The 24,220-nt window shown below is 41.4% G+C and overlaps 1 protein-coding gene across 8 annotated transcripts in view; it reads left to right on the top strand.

Moving 5' to 3' along the window:
• The window catches only part of SIL1 (SIL1 nucleotide exchange factor), a 324,841-nt gene that overhangs the window by 218,889 nt on the left and 81,732 nt on the right, over positions 1 to 24,220 (top strand). The gene's annotated exons all lie outside the window — the stretch shown is intronic.

Here is a 24,220-nt window from a genome sequence, read left to right as displayed (position 1 = left end):
AGAATTTCAGTTAGTCTTGCTTATGCTTGAAGACTGATTGGGCAAGAGGAGTGGGGAGGCAGCATCTCCAAAGAGTGAATGTAGAAAGATATGTGGGCACTACAGCATTATACTCATCCTGAAAATGTTAAGATGTCTTCATGCTGCAATTGGTTCATTGGAGCTATAACTCCTCCCGCTTTTGAAAATCTGCTCTTTAGACCATTTGTGCCTCTAAAATGGGAACCAACATTCTTATCCTTGCTGCAGTGACATGGGAGGTGGCTATTAGAAGTTGCCTGGCATACATGTCGTGGGGTTGTTAACCAGTGTCATACAACAATGTGTGTATTGTTTGATGAGAAACTAGTTTGTTCTGTAAGCCTTCATCTAAAGTTCAATTAAAAAAAAAAAGGAAAGAAAAAAAAAAAAAGTTCCCTGGCTTGACTGCAGGGACCGTGATATTGCAGGAGAAAGGCTATTCTGAACATGTTTACACTGAAGGCCTATGTTTGAGAAGATTTCCTTTTCCTTTATCCATTCTCATCTTTATTTAATTAGAACCTCAGTTCGATACCTGTCATCCTGAAAGGCTCCAGCATCTTTTCTTAGTATATTGAGGGACAGAGCTGAGAAGCTAGGAAGAGTTGTTCTGTGAGGTGAGGCTGAGAGCACTGCAGGCCTTTCTCTTTGTTTGACTTACCAGTACACTGCCTTGATCATCAAGCCCTGGTTGTCATGTGATTGTGTTGTTGACAGGCAAGGCTGGGGCCTCCCGGGAGACTCCACCACCCCTGGTCTCACCTCTCAGAACCAGAGAGTCTCCTGGGAAGCCCTCCCCTGGGAAGGGAGAGGATCTGAGTTTTTTAGTGGTCACTGCAGTTTCAGCCTTGGGGAAGTGTAGGGTCTTATCCTAATGAGGCTTTAGAGGCTTGAACTTTTGCTTTCAAGCCAGAAAAGAACTGAATCAAACATTATTAATCTATCTCCAGACCCTTCTTGAAAATCTCTATAATCTCAAGTGCCTTCTTTCTACCTTCAATCTGAACAAATTACCCTACATGTCTCTTGCCACCGATTCTAGAAATACATTTCTTGGGGGAAACCGTGTAACATCTTGCTGTCACATCCTAGTTAAGGAGGACTAACTAAGTGACTTGAGAGGCATGCATTGGGCCTGCTTAGCAAGCCATAACTTATCCAGGGGCTGTGCCAATATGTGGCATTATTAAGACTTTTCCGTGATTGTATTAGCGTAAGACTGGGTTAACATTTATGCAGCATCACTAAAATTTAAATAGAGATAAATATAAAATATTCAAATTTAGTGTTTTGGTGGCAAGCAAACTGCTGTATTCAAAATGTTCTAGCTGGGCTTTTGATGGCTCACTGGAGAGCTGTTACAATGACGGCATGGTATGGCGCCAGAGCTTTTGGAAGCCAACAGCAGGCTCCTGAACATCATGAATATGTCAGTGTTTTATGTAAAGAGGAACTTGATGCAAGGTAAGAATATTTCTAGCCAGAGAGTCAGGTTTCAGTGCTCTAGTGTGATGTTCACTATTTACTCTTGATGTCCTAGGTATTGGCTGTGTACCTCTCTACCTGTCCACAGTCCCATGTGCACATACATACCAAACACATGCACGTGCACACACACACTAACTGAATGAACTGACTCTTTCTCAAGAGGGTATTCAAGGGATAGTGAGCACCTTAGAATCATGGAGTCCCAGGGCAAAGAGTATATCCTGAGGTCATTCCTTCTAGCTTTTTGTTGATGGGCAAGAGTACTGCCCCGTTTGTCCAGATGTTTTGGTATTTGGGAGCAGTAGGCAGACCACATGTAGAAGTCCTGGTGGTACAGTGGTTAAGAGCTTGGCAGCTAACCAAAAGGTTGCAGTTTGAATCTACAAGCCACTCCTTGGAAACTCTGTGGGGCAGTTCTACTCTGCCCTATAGGGTCACTGTGAGTGGGAATCGACTCAATGGCAATGTTTTGTTTTTTTTAAGCAGACCTCTGGACCTGGAGTCACAAAATTTAGGTGCAAGTTCAGTCTCTAACATTTTCTTGCTTTGTGCCCATGGGCAAGTGATTTTACCTTTCTGAGCTTCAGCTATTTCTTATGTTAACTGGGGTCAATAATAGATGTCCTGTGTGTTTCAGCCCTAAGGTGTTGAGTGAGTATCAAATAATATAGAGTAAAAGAAAAAAAAAAAGCCAAACCAGTTGGTGTTGATTCAAACTGATGGTGACCCTGCGTGTTGCAGACTAGAACTGCGCTGCAGGGGGTTTTCATGGCTGTGACCTTTTGAATCTGATGACATTTCTTCCAAGGTGCCTCTAGGTGGGTATGAACCACCAACCTTTACATTAAGTCCTGTGAAAATGGTTATAAAGCACCTCTCAGTTATAAGGTGGTATAGTAATATCACCATTGCCTGCATTATGATGTGTCCTTTTTACTGTGAGTTTTTACTATAAGGAAGTTCTTTCTTAGGTTAAACCTGAATCATCTTTCTATATTATAGACCTTTATCCTCCTCATTTTCTCTTCTCTTAAATGCTCATGTTCTATTACATGTTTCTTGGTGCTAATCTTGCTGCTTCATGTAGGTGTTTATTTGCCTGCCTGGGTTAATTACTTAATACGGCGTCCATATATTTCCATGGATGAAGATATCTCATCTCTGGTGTTAAACATGATGCAATTATTCCAGGATCAAGGAGAGATTGTTGACATAAATGTAACTGATGTGGCCACTAAATGTTACATGGCCACTGAAGTAAAATTTGTCTCTCCTCTATTTGAATGTTATTCACGCTTGTTTGTGGGTCACATACTCTCATTTTCTGCTATTTGTTGCCCAAGCCCTTGCATAAGGAGATTTGAGGCGGGGAGGAGGCTGGTGCTTTTAAACATTTCATCTTTTCATGGTGTCACTTTTTTTTTTTTAAACCTTCTTCCTCCTTCTTCAAGTCAGTTGTTTTCATTAGCCTTTCTGTGACCTGATTACCTCTTCACGATGGCACCTGTGTGTCTGTCTGCAGTCTGACCTACCAGGAGTCTCTGGAGTCCCAGACAAGTCATTTGTGTTTCTGTATAGGGAAGTCTCAGCAAGGCCTTGTGAATTTAAGAGCCCATGCAGCCTTCTGTAATCTGGTTTTGGTTTTAGTTCTAAGCAAACTGGCTGCCTGCTTTTGGTTTCCTCTTGCCTCTCTGCACGTAGCATTTACTTTTTTTTTTTTTTATAATTTTTATTGTGCTTTAAGTGAAAGTTTACAAATCAAGTCAATCTCTCACACAAAAACCCATATACACCTTGCTACACACTCCCAATTACGCTCCCCCTAATGAGGTAGTCTGCTCTCTCCCTCCACTCTCTCTTTTCGTGTCCATTTCTCCAGCTTCGAACCCTCTCCACCCTCTCATCTCCCCTTCAGGCAGGAGATGCCAACATAGTCTCAGGTGTCCACCTGATCCAAGAAGCTCACTTCTCACCAGCATCCCTCTCCAACCCATTGTCCAGTCCAACCCATGTCTGAAGAGTTGGCTTTGGGAATGGTTCCTGTCCTGGGGCAACAGAAGGTCTGGGAGCCATGACCACCGGAGTCCTTCTAGTCTCAGTCAGACCATTAAATCTGGTCTTATGAGAATCTGTGGTCTGCATCCCACTGCTCTCCTGCTCCCTCAGGGGTTCTTTGTTGTGTTCCCTGTCCGGGCAGTCATCAGTTGTAGCCAGGCACCATCTAGTTCTTCTCGTCTCAGGATGATGTAGTAGTCACTGGTTCATGTGGCCCTTTCTGTCTCTCGGGCTCATAATCACCTTGTGTCCTTGATGTTCTTCATTCTTCTTTGATCCAGGTGAGTAGAGACCAACTGATGCATCTTAGATGGCTGCTTGCTAGCATTTAAGACCCCAGATGCCACTCTTCAAAGTGGGATGCAGAATGTTTTGTTAATAGGTTTTATTATGCCAATTGACTTAGATGTCCCCTGAAACCATGGTCCCCAGACCCCTGCCCCTGCGTAGCTTTTACATTTTCACTATCAAAAATTAAACTATCAAGACTGGTGTGCCTACCCCAGATATCACTGGCTTTTGCTGTCCTCATGCCCCTGTCTTAGTCACTTTTGGCCTCCTAAATCCATTTTAAGAGCTCACATTCTCATCTGTACGTGTATGAGTTATTGTGTAATTATATGAGCTTGTAAGTGTTCACTGTACCCAGTGCTTTTGTTTGAACGAGTCCACAGTCTGTAGGATGTCGTGGAACTGAGCCCTATACAAAGGATGTACACGTGCCATCCGTCACAGTGAGGTTGTGTTCTGTTGTATTGGATCCCTAGAACAGGATTCTGTTTTAACTTCTCTCTCCTTGGCAGATTTTAGGTTACACATACCCTTTTCCAAAATGAATGGTCTCCCCTGCACCCCCTCATCCTGTGCTTTGTTGGCTCTCCAGTGTCCTCAGTTGTACTCACCCCACTGAGGTTTTACCAGTTCATTTTTAGCCATTTTCCCTATGTCATATCTGCATCTCATCTGTATCTTCTCCTTTTGAAACCTGATGGCTTTTGTGAGCTTGCCGAAACGCAGCATTCTTAACTCTTTACTTATACCATCCACTGGATACTTTGAAATTCATTTCCCATTTTTTCCAAGATCTTATATTCTCTGACCACCCCCCATTATCTCTTCACATCTTCATCTCTCCTGGTGAGCATGATTTTTGTCCTTCTTGTGACCTCCAGCCCCTGCACGCCTTCCTGTTTTCCTTATCGCCACCAGTGTTCCTCACTCTTTCTCTCTGTCTAGGCTCCTTCGTCTTAGCTCACAGATGTGTTCAGGTTACCTGTCTACTAACCCCTGTCCTGCCACCAACCTATCCATTGACTTCCTTTTATTTCTAAGCTTCTTGAAAGAGTGGAAAAAAAGGGGGGGTCGAAACGAGTGCACTTGAGTATGATGTTAACGTTCTCAAAACGATTATTCCCACAATCTGGTTTCTGTCCCTGCCATTGTGAAATTTTCCAAGAGTACTTTGACATCGTTAACATCTCTGTAGCAGTCAACAATGATGACCTCTGCTTTCCTTTGGAAACTTTACTTCTTGGCTGCCATGTCATTGTAGTCTCTTGGTTCTTGGATTACTTGAATTACTCCCTCTCCTTTTCATTGTCTGGCAACATCCTCTTCTTACTGTATCCTAATTGTAGCTATTCATCACAGTTCTTCTGAACTTGTTCTTCTTCTCTTCTTTTATATTCTCCCCCCAGTGGGCCTGTTTGTTCCATGGGTTTAAGTCTTCCCTCATTGTGGGTGAATCCCATGTCTACATTTAAGTCCAGCCTTTCTCTTGAGGTCCCATCCTCTATCTCTGGTACCAGACTGTCTGATTGTACCTCAAACTCAAAAAGAAATAAAAGAAACTTATTTGTCTCCCTCATAAACTAGGTTTTTCCCCCATTCTTTTTCTTCATCTTTGTCGCTATGATATAGTCACCAAGCTTGGAACTCCTGAATGACACAAGTCATCTCTCTTTATTCTCTCATTCAGCTAGTGAACAAGTTTTGTAGATTTTTATCTTGACTGTTATTGTTTACTAAACCACTGTTCTACATTCCTTTTCTACTTTAAGGAACCATGATATTGTGAGGGCAGCAGCATGCTCAGGGAGGGGGTTGTCTCCCCAAATTATAGGAAATGAGACATGGTTAGTGTAAACCAAGTATGGTAATCCTGTTCTCCATGGCTGGAGATTGGTTTAAAGATGAGCATTATCTTTATGTCTCCTTTCTCACCAGTGAGACATAAAGAGGTGTTTGCTGGGATGGCTTCTGGAAAGATTTTGCTCCTTTATGAAAAAAGAGATAGCAAGGAGACCCTGCCCATTTCTTCCTGCCTTGACTGCAATTGTCTTGGAGCTGCAGGACCTGTCTTGGACCTGTGAGGTGAGATACACAAAGTCAGCCTGCTGAGGAGGATAAGGTGATGTGGTTTAGCCACTGTAATGATTCTGAAAGCATTTGCTTCCATACTTCTTATATGAGAGATAGTTAATGTCTTTGTTTTTTTAACACAATGTTAGTCACTGTTCTGTTACTTGCAACTGAACACATCTATATTGATAACATTTCCAAAATCTCTCTGGAATCTTTTGAATTCCCCCTCGTTTTCTTCATAGCATTCATCTCAATTTTCAGTTATATATTTGATTACTTGTTTGCTGTTGATGTCCCTTAGATAGTGCTAGGAGGATCGGATCCCTTCTCTGTCTTAATCTTGCTATCTCCCTGTATAACACGACCTAGCATTGAGCAGATGTTAAGGAAATAATTACTGAATGAATGAATGAGAAAACAAAGGAGTGAACTGATACCCAGGAAATGAAATGTTTTTCAGATAGCATATGGGGGTTGCGTGGAGAGTGCTGTCTTTTTTATTAATGATGCAGTAGTAGATGATTCAGATTCCACATCATGACCCTTTAAAATCTAAGGTCAAGGAAATGAATGTGTAGCCCCACTGGCTGAAGGCCCAGAAAGTAGAAGGTTAGAGATTGTGATGAGGTCAGACATTGAGAGATGCCAGCATTTGAATAAAAGTTCAGATGTGACCTTTAGGACTAGTTCTGACCTCCTGATCCAGTAGTTAATTTTTCCACACTCCCCCTGTGACAGGCTTGCCCAAACCATTTTGTATGTGACAAATTGATGCACATATTAACCAAGATCAGCCCAGGCAATTGGGTAGCTATGACTCTTAAGCTGCATTCAAAGTCTGATTACTTTTTTTTAATGGCAATTAATGACAAATAGAAAATGAGCTGTAAGCATGACCAGCCATCCTGAGTACTGTGGAAACCAAGACTTCATTCTGAAGAGGGAGGCACCATTTTGCTTAATGAACTTGCCCCTTCAGCATTTCTTTTGACTGTATCTCTGTGACATGCCCTTGCCTCCCCCACATCCTCTGTGTGGCTGTCTGCAGACTTTTTCTTTAACCCCAGCCCACAAAGTTCTTTCCTTTATCTTCAGTTTTATTAGCGGGTTCCCCTCCGCCCCACCCCCGGACTGCTAAGTATTACATCTACTTCTCAGTTGTACTTCAGTTGTTTCATCTGTTTCCCTAGCAAAACCGAAAGCCTCTTGAGAGCGGGAACTGGTGCCCAAGTCTGTGGTACCCACTGCATCTTATAAAGGGGTAAGTTGCCTGTGGCTGCTTAGAATGTTTCACAGTCTCACCCCAAAGCTGAAATCACCAAAATTTTGTTGGAGGAAAGAAGCCACTATTGAGCAGAAAGTCTTTTTATTTTCTATACTTCTATTTTGTTTGATTTTTCTTCTAGTAAGTATGTATTGCATTTGTAATTAAAATTTAAATAATAAGTAACAGCAACAATAGAAGAGCAGGGAGACTTCTCTATCTAGCAAATGGTGGTTTACATTTCCCAAGAGGCGCTCTTGGTTCAGAATACCTGAAGATGCTCAATTAAATATTTAAACATTCCCTCAAATGCACAATTCAGCTCGCAGGAAACTTCTAGGGCTGCTGTTTCGTGCAACTCCAGGGGGGATTAATAACATCGTATTCTTTATGTGATGGCCTTGCAAGAAAATCAGAGAAATCCTAAAGCTAAATATAATGGAAAGCACAAATCCTAAGAGATACAGAATGCTGAAACCAACATATGTCCTGGAGACATTTGCCTTTCTCTAGTGGCTGAGGGATTTTGGTTTCAACAGGCTTTGTTAAGTAGGGGGACAGGAAACAAAGCCTAGAATCCATGAAAGGGAGAATTAGAAAATAAAAATCTGCTCGTCTAAAGGAGATATCGAGGAAACTTGGTTTTCAGTGGAAAGGAAAAAAATTGTCCAGAAAATTCTTCACCCAAGCAAGCCCTGGAGTACATTTGGGCTGCAAATCATACTGTTTTTATGCTCTGAAAGTCTCCAAGCTGATAATTTAGTTTAAAATGGTTTCAACAAATTAAAAAGCTGAAAAAAAAGTCTGCAACTTATATCACAGAGCATTAATATTCCTAATATATATAAAGAGTACCTAAAAATAGAAAATAAACCGACTAACAATCCTGTTAAAACCCTGGTGGCGTAGTAGTTAAGAGCTACAGCTCCTGACTAAAAGGTTGGCAGTTCAAATCTACCAAGTGCTCCTTGGAAACCATATGGGACAGTTCTCCTCTGTTCTGTAGAGTTGTTATGAGTTGGAGTCGACTCAATGACAACAGGTTTGGTTTTGGAACAACCCTATAGAAAAACAGGCTAGCCATACAGTTCATAGAATAAAAGAAATGGAGATGGCTAACCATCTGAAAAGATGCTCAACATTGTTCTTTAGAAGAGAAACACCAATTAAAACTACACTGAGATACTACTTCTCATCAGACTGGCAGAAGTCCAAATATTGACAGCATATTCTGTTGGCAAAGCGGTGGGAAAACAGGTTCTTACACATTGTTGGTGGAACTGTAAAATGCCACAGCCTTTATGGAAGGAAATTTGTCAAATCTAGCAAAATTATATATGCATTTATTCTTTGAAATAGGATTCTCACGGCCAGGCTTGTACCTCTAAAATACATTGGCAAAAATATAAAAAGACATGTATGTTCAAGGTTATTCATTATAGCACTATTTATAATAGCAAAAGACCAGAGACAACCCAAATGACCATCAGTAGGGAACTGATTAAATAATTTATATAATTTATTCCATGGTATACTCTACAGATATAGTAAGGATTGAAGAATATTTATATATACTATAGCATATTTTGTATAGCAGTATTTTCCAGGATATATTGTTAAATGAAAAAAGGAAGGTGGAAGGTAGAGAAAAGTAGGAATAAAATGCCATTATGTGCGTGTGTTTATATTTTTAAAAATAATTAAAAAGTAAAATTTACTAATGGGAAAGGAACTTTACAACCATGCACATATTTTATATAATTTTAAAACAAAATTTAAATTTAAAAATTCATAAAAATTGAAAGCAAAATGAAGTAAGTGAATCTGTCTATAAAACTGGTGGCATAACTACACAGAGAGAAACTATTTTGTGTGATTAAAAAAGCCATAATTCAGAGTCTCAGGTTATAAGATAAACATACAAAGATCACTTGGATTCCTCTACATCAACAAAAAGAACATCGAAGAGGAAATCACCAAATCAATACCATTCACAGTAGCCCCCAAGAAGATAAAATACTTAGGAATAAATCTTACCAAAGATGTAAAAGACCTATACAAAGAAAACTACAAAGTACTACTGCAAGAAACTAAAAAGGACCTACTGAAGTGGAAAAACATACCTTGCTCATGGATAGGAAGACTTAACATAGTAAAAATGTCTGTTCTACCAAAAGCCATCTATACATACAATACACTTCCGATCCAAATTCCAATGACATTTTTTAATGTGACGGAGAAACAAATCACCAACTTCATTTGGAAGGGAAAGAAGCCTTGGATAAGTAAAGCATTACTGAAAAAGGAGAAGAAAGTGGGAGGCCTCACTCTACCTGATTTTAGAACCTATTGTACAGCCACAATAATCAAAACAGCCTGGTACTGGTACAACAACAGGCACATAGACCAATGGAACAGAATTGAGAACCCAGATATAAATCCATCCACATATGAGCAGCTGATATCTGACAAAGGCCCAGTGTTAGTTAACTGGGGAGAAGATAGTCTTTTTAACAAATGGTACTGGCATAACTGGATATGCATTTGCAAAAAAAATGAAACAGGACCCATACCTCACACCATGCACAAAAACTAACTCCAAGTGGACCAAAGACCTAAACATAACGACTAAAACGATAAAGATCATGGAAGAAAAAATAGGGACAACGTTAGGAGCCCTAATACAAGGCATAAACAGAATACAAAACATTACCAAAAATGATGAAGGGAAACCAGATAACTGGGAGCTCCTAAAAATCAAACACCTATGCTCATCTAAAGACTTCACCAAAACAGTAAAAAGACCACCTACAGATTGGGAAAGAATTTTCAGTGATGACATCTCCAACCAGTGCCTCATCTCTAAAATCAATATGATTCTGTTAAAACTCAACCACAAAAAGACAAACAACCCAATCAAGAAGTGGGCAAAGGATATGAACACACACTTCACTAAAGAAGATATTCAGGCAGCTAACAGATACATGAGAAAATGCTCTCAATCATTAGCCATTAGAGAAATGCAAATTAAAACTACGATGAGATTCCATCTCACACCAACAAGGCTGGCATTAATCCAAAAAACACAAAATAATAAATGTTGGAGAGGCTGTGGAGAGATTGGAACTCTTATGCACTGCTGGTGGGAATGTAAAATGGTGCAACCACTTTGGAAATCTATCTGGCATTATCTTAAACAGTTAGAAATAGAACTACCATACAACCCAGAAATCCTACTCCTCGGAATATACCCTAGAGAAATAAGAGCCTTCACACAAACAGATGTATACACACCCATGTTTATTGCAGCTCTGTTTAAAAAAAAAAAAAAAAAGCAAAAAGCTCGAAACAACCAAGGTGACCATCAACGGATGAATGGTTAAATAAATTGTGGTATATTCACACAATGGAATGTTACGCATTGATAAAGAACAGTGATGAATCTGTGAAACATTTCATAACATGGAGGAACCTGGAAGGCATTATGCTGAGTGAAATTAGTCAGAGGCAAAAGGACAAATATTGTATAATACCACTATTATAAGATCTTGAGAAATAGTATAAACTGAGAAGAACACATACTTTTGTGGTTACGAGGGAGGGGATGAAGGGAGGGTGGGAGAGGGTTATTTACTGATTAGTTAGTAGATAAGAACTACTTTAGGTGAAGGGGAGGAGAATACTCAATACAGGGAAGGTCAGCTCAACTGGACTGGACCAAAAGCACAGAAGTTTCCGGGATAAACTGAATGCTTCAAAGGTCAGCAGAGCAAGGGCGGGGGTTTGGGGACTATGGCTTAAGGGGACTTCTAAGTCAATTGGCAAAATAATACTATTATGAAAACATTCTGCATCCCACTTTGAAATGTGGCATCTGGGGTCTTAAATGCTAACAAGCAGCCATCTAAGATGCATCAATTGGTCTCAACCCACCTGGATCAAAGGAGAATGAAGAACACCAAGGTCACACGACAACTAAGAGCCCAAGAGACAGAAAGGGCCACATGAACCAGAGACCTACATCATCCTGAGACCAGAAGAACTAGTTGGTGCCCGGCCACAATCGATGACTGCCCTGACAGGGAGCACAACAGAGAACCCCTGAGGGAGCAGGAGATCAGTGGGATGCAGACCCCCAATTCTCATAAAAAGACCAGACTTAATGGTTTCTGGCTGAGACCAGAGGAATCCCGGCAGTCGTGGTCCCCAAACCTTCTGTTGCCCCAGGACAGGAACTATTCCTGAAGACAACTCATCAGACATGGAAGGGACTGGACAATGGGTTGGAGAGAGATGGTGATGAAGATTGAGCTACTTGTATCAGGTGGACACTTGAGACTGTGTTGGCATCTCCTGTCTGGAGGGGAGATAGGAGGGTAGAGAGGGTTGGAGACTGGCGAAATTGTCACGAAAGGAGAGACTGGAAGGGCTGACTCATTAAAGCAAATTAGGGGGAGATTAAGTGGGAGTATGGAGTAAGGTGTATATAAGCTTATATGTGACAGACTGACTTGGTTTGTAAACGTTCACTTAAAGCTCAGTAAAAATTATTAAAAAAAAAAAAAAAAGCCACAATTTATAAAATTCTAACTCAAAAAGAAAGACCAGACTTGCTGGCCTGACAGAGACTGGAGAATCCCTGAGAGTATGGCCCCTGGACACCCTTTCGGCTCAGTAATGAGGTCACTCCTGAGGTTCATCTTTCAGTTGAAGATTGAACAGGCCCATGGAACAGAAGAAGACTAATGGGGTTTACCAGGCCTGGGACAAGGACTGGAAGGCAGGAGGGAACAGGAAAGCTGGTAATAGGGAACTGAGGATTGAGAAGGGAGAGTGTTGACATGTCGTGGGGTTGTTAACCAATGTCAGAGAACAATGTGTGTACTTACTCTTTGATGAGTCTTGGTATTGTTATTCTGAGACTGTTGTACGTATTGTGGGATAAAGCAAATAAATAGTTATGCTGGTGTCTCTGAAAGCCAGGATTTTCAGCATGAGAGAAAAGGAGGTACTGGTATGTCATCAGAGATTGAGTAAAATCTCCCATACTCTTCAGTTTGAATTGGAAGTATTAGTGTGAATTTTTGATGAATCTTATCCTAAAGATATATATATATTTTTAGCTCTGTCTACCAAAAGGGTCTAGAAGAAAGACAACCCAATAACATCGAGCGCCCTTAACTCCCAGATTGTATTTTCTATATATCATTTCCCTCTAAAATAGTATTTTTCAGTAAAAGGAACTGTGATTTTATGGTGAAATGGCTGATTTCAGGTCTGGAGTAGAATATGTACAAGATAATCTGGTGCGGTGGATTAATTACTTTTGTGTGTGGCCTTTCTAGCCATGGTCTTGTAACTCCTACCCAGGTGATTGGGCAGGACTGTGTGATAGGATTATTGTCGTGCACCAAGGGGATTGGTCAGTTTTGCCTTAAAAGAGAGCCAGTTCCAGAGCATAGAGGACGATCCTGCCACCACCAAGGAGATGAACAGCTGGGAATAGAGAGTGGGTCCTTTGGACATGGAATCCCTGCACCGAGAAGTTCCTGGAAGCAGGAGACTTAGAGAGAGTAAGCTGTAACCCTGAAGATAGTGAGAAGTGGTGGCAGTAGAGACCCAGCAGCAGGAGATAGTGCTATGGGCTTCCTGGCCCACAGGGAAAGAAAGCTGAGTGCCTTTAGAGCCAAGGAGAGGTGTGCCTGTAAGCACAGCTGAGAAGAGGCTGTCCTGATAAAAGATCTGTATCCTTAAGTGTTACTGAGCCTGAATTGTAACCTGTTACTTCCCTAATAATCTCCAAAATTGTGAGTATGGTCTGTGAGTTCTGTGTGGCCATTGCAATGAATTATTGAATGCAGCAGAGAAATAGAGAGTGCTGTGGGAGGGACAGTTGGTATCAGAGTTGGTAAAGATGGCCAAGAGAGGAGGCATGTCTGACCTCCACCTCATAGGAGTCAGCCTTGGGCTGTTGATCTTGTTTGTCCTTTCCCCTTGTGAAGTTGGAGGAGGCCAGACATTGCCCTCATGCCATTTTTACATCTTGGAATAGCTTGCCATAATAGAAAGCAAGGAAGCTGTGAAAAACTACTATGGTCATGTGAAAAGGATGTAGGAGTCAGCTTGAAAAGGTTCCCATTGACCAAAGATTGGGCAGTTTGCACTTCAAGAAGAATAATATCGACAATGAATTCTAACTATCAAATATGTTTTAATTTCTGAGTTCATTATGGAGTTCATCATGATGCTTAAAAAAGGAAAGAAAGAAAACAAAACAAAAGAAAACAAGAACCCTGTTGGCCATATTTGGAAGATACTAGGGGAAAAAAAAAAAAGGAACTAACTAATAATAATCAAAAGTAGTAAACAGATTAAGCAATCAAGCATTTATTCTACCTTCCCAGTATGAACTGAGCCTCAGGGTAACGAAATAGTTGATGAGGGGAAGTTTAACAGAAAGAGTAATACAATTAGAATGTCACCATTTTGTAACCCCTCATGAATTAATAAGGAGCCGTGGTGGTGCAACGGTTAAGTGCTTGGCTGCTAACCGAAAGGTTGGTGGTTAGAACCCACCCCATAGCTTCATGGGAGAAAGACCTGGTGATCTGCTCCCATAAAGATTAAAACCCCTTGCCGTCAAGTTGGATCTGACTCATAGCAACCCTGTTAAGACAGAGTAGAATTCTCCCACAGGGTTTCCAAGGCTGTAAATTTTATATGGAAGCCAACTGCCACATCTTTCTCCCTCGGAGCTGCTGGTGCATTGGAACTGCCGACCTTTCAGTAGCAGCCGAGTACTTGACCATTGTGCCACCGTGGCTTTATTACAGCCTAGAAAACCCTATGGGACAGTTCTCCTCTGTCACATGGGGTCTCTAGGAGTCAAAATCCACTCAATGGCAACTGACAACAATAATGAACTAATGCATCTAGGCAATGATCATCAATAAGTGCTAACATTACAAAAAGAAAGGCAATCGAACATCATGTTCCTTACAGTGAATGTTGTGGTGCACGTCTAGATATCCCTTAAGGAATAAGGCATTTATTCCCCCCAGTTCTGGATTATCTACTACTCAAGGCTAATAACTGAGTTCCTCCAAGAATAAATCCAGAAGGAAGCTACTCTACCCAATGTTACCTAGCAGTGCCACAGTGCAGAGGTTCTAAGGCTTCTGCCCTTGCCTCAAAAGAGACAACTTTAAAAGACCATCCCAGTTCCAGAGTTCCCTGTGGGATCAGTTGACACCTCTACTGCAATTGCGTTACAATTCAACTTTTTCCGTTGCCTAATCCTGCTTCCCTCATGCCTCACAGTTCCCAAAAGCACTCCCCAGTACACCTCCTGCCCGAAAGTCTTAGTCTTTTTCCTGGGACGTGCCTGCTAGTAGAAGTACATACTACCACGCATGAAGTACTTTTGATATAAAATCAAATCTGCATCTGATCAGGCTTCAAGATCCAACTAATAATTTAAAGGAAATATTGGGGGCAGGGGATATGTTAATTGGTATAATGGATGTGCAATCAGTGAAATCCAGGATGTGGGAAACTGTAGGACAAACTACTTGATTGTTTTAACAAATAAATTACAAGAAAAAAGAGAGAGGGGATAAAACCCATAAATTAAAATATACTTAACTTTTTTTTTTAAGATAAATATCAACCAATTACAATGTATTTAGATTTTGATCTAACCAGCAATGTATTAAAAAAAAAAAAAAGATAATTGCGGAAATTTAAATACTTAACATGGTATTTAATAATATTAAGGAAGTGTTTTTTTTTTTTTTTTTTAAAGAATAAAATTTTATCTTCTCACAGTTAAGAGACCAAAAATCAAAAACAAGGTCTTGGCTATGTTGATTCCTTCCTCACCAGTGGCCCCGGGCATGCCTGGGTGATCCTCACATGGCGTTTACCTTCTCCATGTGTGGGTGCCTCTTTGTATAATCTGCTTGTTTTAGGATTTGGAGATGATTAGATTTAGAACCCACCCAGATGGGTATTATCTAATTAACATAACAGAAAACCTTGTTCTAAACAGGATCACACCCACAGTTATAGAGGTTAGGATTCCAGCATACATTTTGTGATACCTTTTTTTTTTATTCTTCATATAGTCCAGCTTATTGGATTATTTGCTCAGAATACAGATCGAATAAGTATGGTGAAAGGATATGACCCTAATGTACATCTTTCCTGACATTAAACCGTGCAGTATCACCTTGTTATGTTTGAATGACTGCCTCTTGGTCTAGTACAGATTCCTCGTGAGCACAGTTAAGTGTTTGGAATTCTCATTCTTCACGATTTATCCACAATTTGTTATGATTCTCACAGCCAAATGCCTTTGCATAGTCAATAAAATACAGGTAAACATCTTTCTGGTATTCTCTGCTTTCAGCCAGGCTCCGTCTGACATCAGCAATGATAGCCCTTGATCAACGCCCTCTTCTTAATTCTGCTTGAGTTTCTGGTGGTTCATGTTGATATACTGCTGCAACTGCTTTTGAATGATCTTCAGCAAAATTTTACTTGTACATGGTATTGATGATATTGTTAGATAATTTCTGCATTCTGTTGGGTCACCTTTCTTTGGAATGGGTATAAATATGGATCTCTTCCAGTTGGTTGGCCAGGTAGCTGTCTTCCAAATTCCCTGGGATAGATGAATGAGCACTTCCAGCACTGCATCCATTTGTTGAAACATCCCAATTGGTATTCCGTCAATTCTTGGAGATTTGTTTTTTGCAAATGCTTTCAGTGCAGCTTGGACCCTTTCCTGCAGTACCATTAGTTCTTGATCATATGCTGCCTCCTGAAATGGTTCAATGTCGGCCAATTCTTTTTGGTACAGTGACTCTGTATTCCTTCCATCTTCTTTTAATAATTCCTGTGTCGTTTAATGTTTTCCCCGTGGAATCCTTCAATGTTGCAACTTGAGGCTTGAGTTTTTTCTTCAATTCTTTCAGCTTGACAAATGTCGAATGTGTTCTCTTTTGGTTTTCTATCTCCAGGTCTTTGCACATTTCATAATTCTTTACTTTGTCTTTTTGAGTCACCCTTTGAAATCGTCTGTTCAGTTCTTTACTTCATCATTTATTCCTTTTGCATTAGCTACTTTCAAAAGGAAGTTTCAGAGTCTCTTCTGACATCATTTTCAACTTTTCTTTCTTTCCTCTTTTTAATTTCCTCTTGGCTTTCTTCATGTATGATGTCCTTGATGTCATTCCACAGCTCATCTCCTCTTCAGTCGTTAGTGTTCAGTGCGTCAAATCTGTTCTTGAGATAGTCTCTGAATTCAGGTGGAATATATCCAAGGTCGTACTTTGGCTCTGTTCTGACGTCAGCCCCTGGCCTTATTCTAACTGATAATACTGAGCTTTTCCATTGTCTCTCCCCACAGATGGAGTCGATTTGATTCCTCTCTATTCCATCCGGCAAGGTCCATGTTTATAGTTGTTGTTTATGTTGTTGAAAAACAGTATTTGCAATGAAGAAGTTGTTGGTCTTGCAAAATTCTGTCATGCAATCTGCAGCATCCATTCCATCACCAAGGCCATATTTTCCAACTAGCAATCCTTCTTTGTTTCCAGCTTTCGAATTCCAATCACCAGTAATATCAATGCATCTTTGACTGCATGTTTGATCAATTTTACACTGCAGAAGCTGGTAAAAAATCTTTTGTTTCTTCATCTTTGGCCTTAGTGGTGCATAAATTTGAATAATAGTCATGTTAACTGGTCTTGCTTATAGGCATATGGGTATTATCCTATCACTGACAGTGTTGTACTTCAGGATAGATCATGAAATGTTCATTTTGACAATGAACATGACACTATTCCTCTTCATTTCGTCATTCCCAGCATAGTAGACTATATGACTGTCTGGTTGAAAATGGCCAGTACCAGTCCATTTCAGCTTACTAATGCCTAGGATATCATTGTTTATGGATTTCATTTCATTTTTGACGATTTCCGATTTTCCTAGATTCATACTTCGTACACTCCACGTTCCCATTATTAATGGATGTTTGAAGCTGTTTCTTCTCATTTTGAGTCATGCTGAATCAGCAAATGAAGGTCCCAAAAGCTTGACTCCATCCGCATCATTAAGGTTTGTAGGTATAGGGGTTAGGATTTGAACACATATTTTGGGAAACACAATTCAGTCTATTCAATTAAGTAAATATAGATCAATATTTTCATTATTAATGGTTACCTAATGGTTCTCTTGGAGCCCTGGTGGTGCAGTGGTTAAGAGATCGGTTGCTAACCAAAAGGTTGGCAGTTCAAATCTGTGAGCTGCTCCTTGGAAACCCTATGGGGTAGTTCTGCTCTGTCCTGTAGGGTTGTCATGAGTCGGAATCAACTTGATGGCAACAAGTTTGGTTTTCTTTTTAATGTTTGTCTTGACTGTGTGTACTGTATTTTGCCGTTTCCGTATTGATAGATATTAGATTGTTCCAATTTTTCCCTTATTACAGCACTTACTCATACATCCTTTTACATATAGCTTTTCCTGCTTGGAATCTGTTTAGGATGAATTCCTAGAAATGGAATTGCTATATCAAGGGATATACACTCTTTACATTTTTCCCCAGCAGTTTATAATGAAAAATTTGAAGTGTACAACAGTGTTGAAAGAATTTTACACTGAGTTCTTGTATACCCATCACCTATATTCTACCATTGACATTCTACTATACCTGCTTTATTAGATACCTGTCCATTTACCCATTTTGTCAATATATCCTATTTTTTGGATATACTTCAAAGTAAATTGCTGGCATCAGTACGCTTCTTTCTAAATGTTTCAGCAGCAAATAATTAATTAGAATTCAATATTTGTTTACAGTTTTTCTTCAGATGTATACTTTGTATACAATGAAAGTCACAAATCTTAAATGTACATTCATGGAGTTTTGACAAATGCATGTATCTGTGTAACACAAACATCTATCAAGAACATTACCATTGCTGTGGAAGCTGCCTTCATTCCCCTCCCAGTTAACTCCTGCTCTGACTGTGAAAGAGGTAACTGCTTTTCTGATTTTTTTTTTCCCCTACTACCTTAGGCTGAGTTCTCTAGAGAAGGAAAACCATTGAAGTGTATAAATACATATATTAAGGGAATGGCTTATGTGGTTGTAGAAGCTGGAATGTCCTAAGTCTGTGGGTCAGGCTGGAGGCTTCTTCTGATTCATGTAGCTGCAGGTGCTGATGAACCCAAGGTCGGCAAGTCAGACAGCAGAGCTCTTGGTCAGACTGTGAAGACCAACAAATCCCAAGATCAGCAGGCAAGATGGCAGGTAAGCTACTAGCTCAAGTCCCAAGAACCAGAGGTCAGACAAACAGGAGCCAGCTTCAGGATCCAGGGAAAGCAAAAGCCCACAAGCCTTGCCAGAAAATCCACCTATATTGTATCCAGGCCACACACTCAAGAAAACTCCCTTTCAACTTATTGGCTACTCACAAGCAGATCCCATCATAGAGGAGGTCACGTTATTTCAGGTCACATCATGGAGATGGTTACATCATTATACAACTGTTAACTACATCACAACAGTGAAACTACTAAGAATCCTGGGCCAGCCAAGTTGACACACAACCTTAATGATCTCACCTACTGTCTTAGTCCTGTAGTGCTGCTATAATAGAAACACCACTAGTGAATGACTTTGACAAAGAGAAACTTATTTTCTCACAGTCTAGTAGGCTAGAAGTCCAAATTCAGGGCATCAGCTCCAGGGGAAGGTTTTCCCTCTCTGTTGGCTGTGGAAGAAGGTCCTTCTCATCAGTCTTCCCCTGGACTAAGAGCTTCTCCTTGTAGGAGCCCCAGCTCCAAGAGACATGCTCTGCTCCTGGCACTGCCTTCTTGGTGGTATGAAGTCCCCATTTGGTAAGTATTCACATGAGACACAAACATCTTTCCTTCTTTGACCCATTCAGAGAATTCTATCCACGTACATCTTCTCCATAAATCCTCATCTCAGATTTTCCAATCCTTGACCATCCAGCCAAACCATTGGCCACACCTTGTGAATCAGTATACAGTCGCACATCTGGCATTTCTGCTTCCAAACAAAGTGAACAGCCAGGTGCACTGCTTGAAGTTATGCCCACTGGGAGGATTTCCCTTCACTGCTGTCCTTCAGGGAGGTCTCAGAAAGGGGTTGTAGTGCTGCTGTTGCCACTTTTGAGTGGTGCCTGCAAACTGCTCAGAACCATCTGTAAACTAGGCATGAGTTTTCTCTACCTTAGTCAACTGATTATAAGGAACACCCCATGAGGCCATAGGTGTGGACTAGGAGGTGGAAGGTAATGTGACAGGAGTGGAGACTGGGGGCATTTGAGCCACTTTCTTGTGCAACTTGTACCTTCAGATCCTGTTTGGGCCCAGTCTTGTATATACCAGTTCCATTTAACGATGGAGTTCTGCTGTGCGTGTCCAACTTTATGACTTTGTGAGTGAGACAACACCGAGTTCATGATGGGCACCTCAGGCCGCATGGTGACTTGGTGTTCCATGGTTAAGTGTTCAGTCTCTACTAAGGCCCATTAACAAGCCAAAAGCTGTTTCTCAAAAGGAAAGTAGTTATCTGCAGAGGATGGCAGGGCTTTGCTCCAAAATCTTAAGGGACTGCACTGTGATTCACCAATAGGGGACTGCCAAAGACTCCAAACAGCATCTCTATCTGCCACGGACACTTCAAGCACAATTGGAGTAGCTGGATCATATGCCTCAAGTTGCAGAGTGGCTTGCACAGCAGCCTGAACCTGTTGCACAGCCTTCTCTTTTTCTGGGCCCAGCTGAAAACTAGCAGCTTTTCAAGTCACTTGAAAAATAGGCCGGAGTAGCACACCCAGATGAGGAATGTGTTGCCTCCAAAATCCAAAGAGCCCCACTAGGCGTTGTGCCTCCTTTTTAGTTGTGGGAGCAACTAGATGCAGTAACTTACCTTTCATCTTAGAAGGAATATCTTGACATGCCGCACACCACTGGACCCCCAGGAATTTCACTGAAGTAGAAGGTGCCCAAATTTTTGTGGGATTAATTTCCCACCCTCTGGCACGCAAATGTTTTACCAATAAGTCCAGAGTCATTGACACTTCTTCCTTACTAGATCCATTCAGCATAATATCGTCAATATAATGGACCAGTGTGACATCTTGTGGAAGGGAAAGGCAATCAAGGTCCCTATGATTTAAATTATAACATGGGGCTAGAGAGTTGATGTAGCCCTGAGGTAGGCAAGTGAAGGTGTATTGCCAGCCTTGCCAGCTGAAAGCAAACTGCTTCTGATGGTCCTTCGAGACAGATATGGAGAAAAAGGAATTAGCCAGATCAATAGCTGCATACCAGGTACCAGGAGATGTATTAATTTGCTCAAGTAATGAGACTACACCTGGAACAGCAGCTGCAATTGGAGTCACTATCTGCTTAAGTTTTCAGTAATCTACTGCGATTCTCCAAGATCTATCTGTTTTTTGCACAGGTCAGATAGGCAAGTTGAATGGGGATGTGGTGGGAGTCACCACCCCTACATCCTTTAAGTCCTTGATGGTGGCAGTAATCTCTGCATTCCCTCCAGGAATGCAGTATTGCTTTTGGTTTACTATTTTCCTAGGTAGGCGCAGTTCTAATGTCTTCCACTTGGCTTTTTGTACCGTAATAGCCCTTACTCCATTGTCAGGGATCTGGTGTGAGGGTTCTGCCAGTTGCAGAGTATATTCCAATTATGAATTCTGGAATTGGGGAAGTCACTGTAGGGTGAGTTTGGGGACCCACTGAACCTACTGTAAGTCAGACATGAGCCAAGACTCCATTAATAACCTGACCTCCATATGCCTCCACTCTGACTCGTGGGCCACAGTGATATTTTGGGTCTCCTGGAATTAGTGTCAGTTCAGAGCCAGTGTCCAGTAATCCCTGAAAAGCCTAATTGTTTCCTTTTCCCCAGTGAACAATCACTCTTGTAAAAGGCCGTAGATAACTTTGGGGAAGGCTAGGAGAGAGATTAACAGTATAAATTTTTGGCAGCATATTGGAGTCCTTCCTTAAGGGGACCCAGCCTCCCCTTCATTCAAGGGGTTGTGGGTCTTTAAACTTGCTAAGCTCTGAGAATTGATTGACGGACCCCGACTCTCTTTTCTGGTGATTCAGGTTAGACTGATATTCACCTGACCTGGAATTCATCTGTTTGTACAGATCAGGTAAATAGTAGATTTCCTATTCATTTCACTCCTAGGGACACCATGACTAAGTAGCCAATGCGATAAGTCCATACGAGTCAGGCTATTCTGATTACAGCTTTGACTCCAGTATCCATTACTGTAACCATACCCAACTTGCCTTTGTCGATGGAGTGCCGCCACTTGGCCCTTACTACCAGGTCCAGTCAGCCCTGTTGTAGTTAGCTGTCTTAATTCAGTTAGGGCAGTTTCCACTATCAAATCTGATTTACATAAAATAGCAATCACAGCAGTCTTGAAGGATGCTGGGGCTCCCTTCACAAATTTGTTCCTCACAGTTGCGGTAAAAGTTGTGTCCTCTGGGCATTCCATGTGTGGGTCTGTGGGTCTAACCTGATAAATCCACTCTAATATGCCAGTTTCCCTAAGCCTTTGGATACCTTCTTCTACAGTATACCAAGGCAGGTCTGGTACTTCAGTTTGATTTAGTGTAGGGTACCGTGTAATCCATGCCTCAACAACCCAACCAAATAAACTATTAGATCCTTTCCTACTTGAGCTGAAACATTAAATGAAGATTCTGTGCTTAGTGGACCTGTATCAATAAACGCATACTGATCCATCTTTATGTTCCTTGCACCACCGTCCCACACCCTTAATAGCCATTTCCACACATATTCCCCAGGTTTCTGTTTGTACATATTGGAAAAGTCAAGCTGTTCCTTTGGAGTGTAGCGTAGCTCCTCCTGCGTCACACTTTGTACTTCCCCTTTTGGGGCTCACTGGGACTAAAGTCTAGTTATAGGTCTAGAAACCAGAATCAGTAGTGTGGAATTGTTTTGAGAACATTCAGCATTGTCCTGTAAAGCATCTGCCTCAGGCGATGCCCCAGGCAACAACTCAGGCAACAGTTCTTTAGAGGCAGCTGGGCTGGGGCTAATGACATTAGATGGGAATGGAGGGGCTAATGGTTTTTCTGGGCAGGGTGGCTTAGCAGACAAACATGAAGTAATCTGTTCAGGTGGGTGTGGTTCTTTTGGCAGGAATGATTCAGTGGGATATAGGGGCTCAGTGTCTCCAGATTCGTGATTATCTGCCCATACGTCCCCATCCCAAGTTTCAGGATCCTGTTTCTTCCGAATCAGTGCCCTCTCTTTAACTTCAGACTCCTCTTGAGGTTGGCAGTTGAACTGGTGTTGTAATTTAGCCACTCTTAAAATAAGACTCTGGGTTCAGTTTTTGGCAATATCAGCCCTGTTACTACAAGAAACAAGGCTTTCTTTCAAAGCGCAAGTGGAAACTTTGAGGTCATTTATGAGGCACTTGGCCTTTGATTCTGAAGGCCTGAGAGCATCTCTTTCTTTCACCAGTTTGTCTAAGGAAAGTAGGCCCAACCAACCAACTTCCTTTTATTTCTCATTCTGACAAAACTGTAGAAAGATATCACACATGTGTTCACTCAGAGCCTTGGCCTTTCACCAATACCTGATCTACTGGTGGTGATATTTTGTGTATTTGTATCACTACCTCCATGGATTAGCAGTGCCCTCTTTACTGCTGGAAGCAGAGTCCTCAGCATCTTTAAGACTAAACAGACTTGAGAATCAATTTGGAAAACTCATCCTTACAATGTTGTTTCTCTAGAACCACTCTCCGTACCAAATGTGTTTGGCCAAGTTCTCTAGAGAAGCAAAACCAGTAAAGCATATAAATATATACAGAGAGAGATTTATATCAAGGAAATGGCTCATGCAGTTGTAGAGGTTGGAACATCCCAAGTCTGTCAATCAATGTCATGGATTAAATTGTGTCCCCCCAAAATATGTGTGAACTTGGTTAGGCCAAATTGTGGTTTTCCTCCATTTTGTGATTTTAATTTTATGTTAAAGAGGATTAGGGTGGGATTGTAACACCCTTAACTAAAGTCACATCCCTGATCCAATGTAAAGGGAGTTTCCCTGAGGTATTTTTTTTTTATAGCCTGTACCATCTTTTATCTTACAAGAGATAAAAAGAAAGGGAAGCAAGCAGAGAGTTGGGGACCTCTTAACACCAAGAAAGCAGCACCGGGAGCAGAGTGTATCCTTTGGTCTTAGGGTCCCTGTGCCTGAGAAGCTCCTTGATGAGGTGAAGATTGATGACAAGGAATCTTCCTCCAGAGCCGATAGAGAAAGCCATACCCTGGAGCTGACACCCTGATGTGGACTTGTAACCCACTAGACTGTGAGAGAATAATTTTCTCTTTGTTAAAGCCGTCTACTTGTGGTATTTCTGTTATAGCAGCACTAGATGACTAAGACAATCAGGATGGAGGCTTCTCCTGATGCACGTAGCCACAGAGGCTGATGAACCCAAGATCAGCAGGTTGGATGTCAGGGCTCTTATTCGCAGGCTGTGAAGGTGGATGAATCCCAAGATCGGCAGGCAAGACTGCAAGGCTTTTCCTGATTGATATAGCTGCAGGAGCTGGGGAACCCAAGGTTGGCAGGTCCGAGAGCAGAGCTCTTGCTCACAGGCTGTGAAGATTGATGAATCCCAAGACCAGCTGATAAGCTGCTAGTTCAAGTCCCAAGTCTGTCAGATGAACAGGAATCAGCTGCAGGATCCCCAAGCAGGCAAAAGCCAGAACGCCCACTTATATTCTGATGCAGGCCACATGCCCAGGGAAACTCCCTTTCAACTGATTGGCTGCTCACAGCAGATCCCATCCTGGGGATGATCACATATAAACACTGAGAATCATGGCCCAGCCAAGTTGACACACAATCTTAACCATCACACTCTCCTAGCAGTTTACCCTCTTATTCAAAATGGAAATGCCCTTTTT

The sequence above is a fragment of the Loxodonta africana genome, chromosome 2, assembly GCF_030014295.1.
Source record: "Loxodonta africana isolate mLoxAfr1 chromosome 2, mLoxAfr1.hap2, whole genome shotgun sequence".
Taxonomy (NCBI): Eukaryota; Metazoa; Chordata; class Mammalia; order Proboscidea; family Elephantidae; genus Loxodonta; species Loxodonta africana.
The sequence above is the reverse complement of the archived record's forward strand: the minus strand, read 5'-3'. Positions and strand labels throughout refer to the sequence as shown.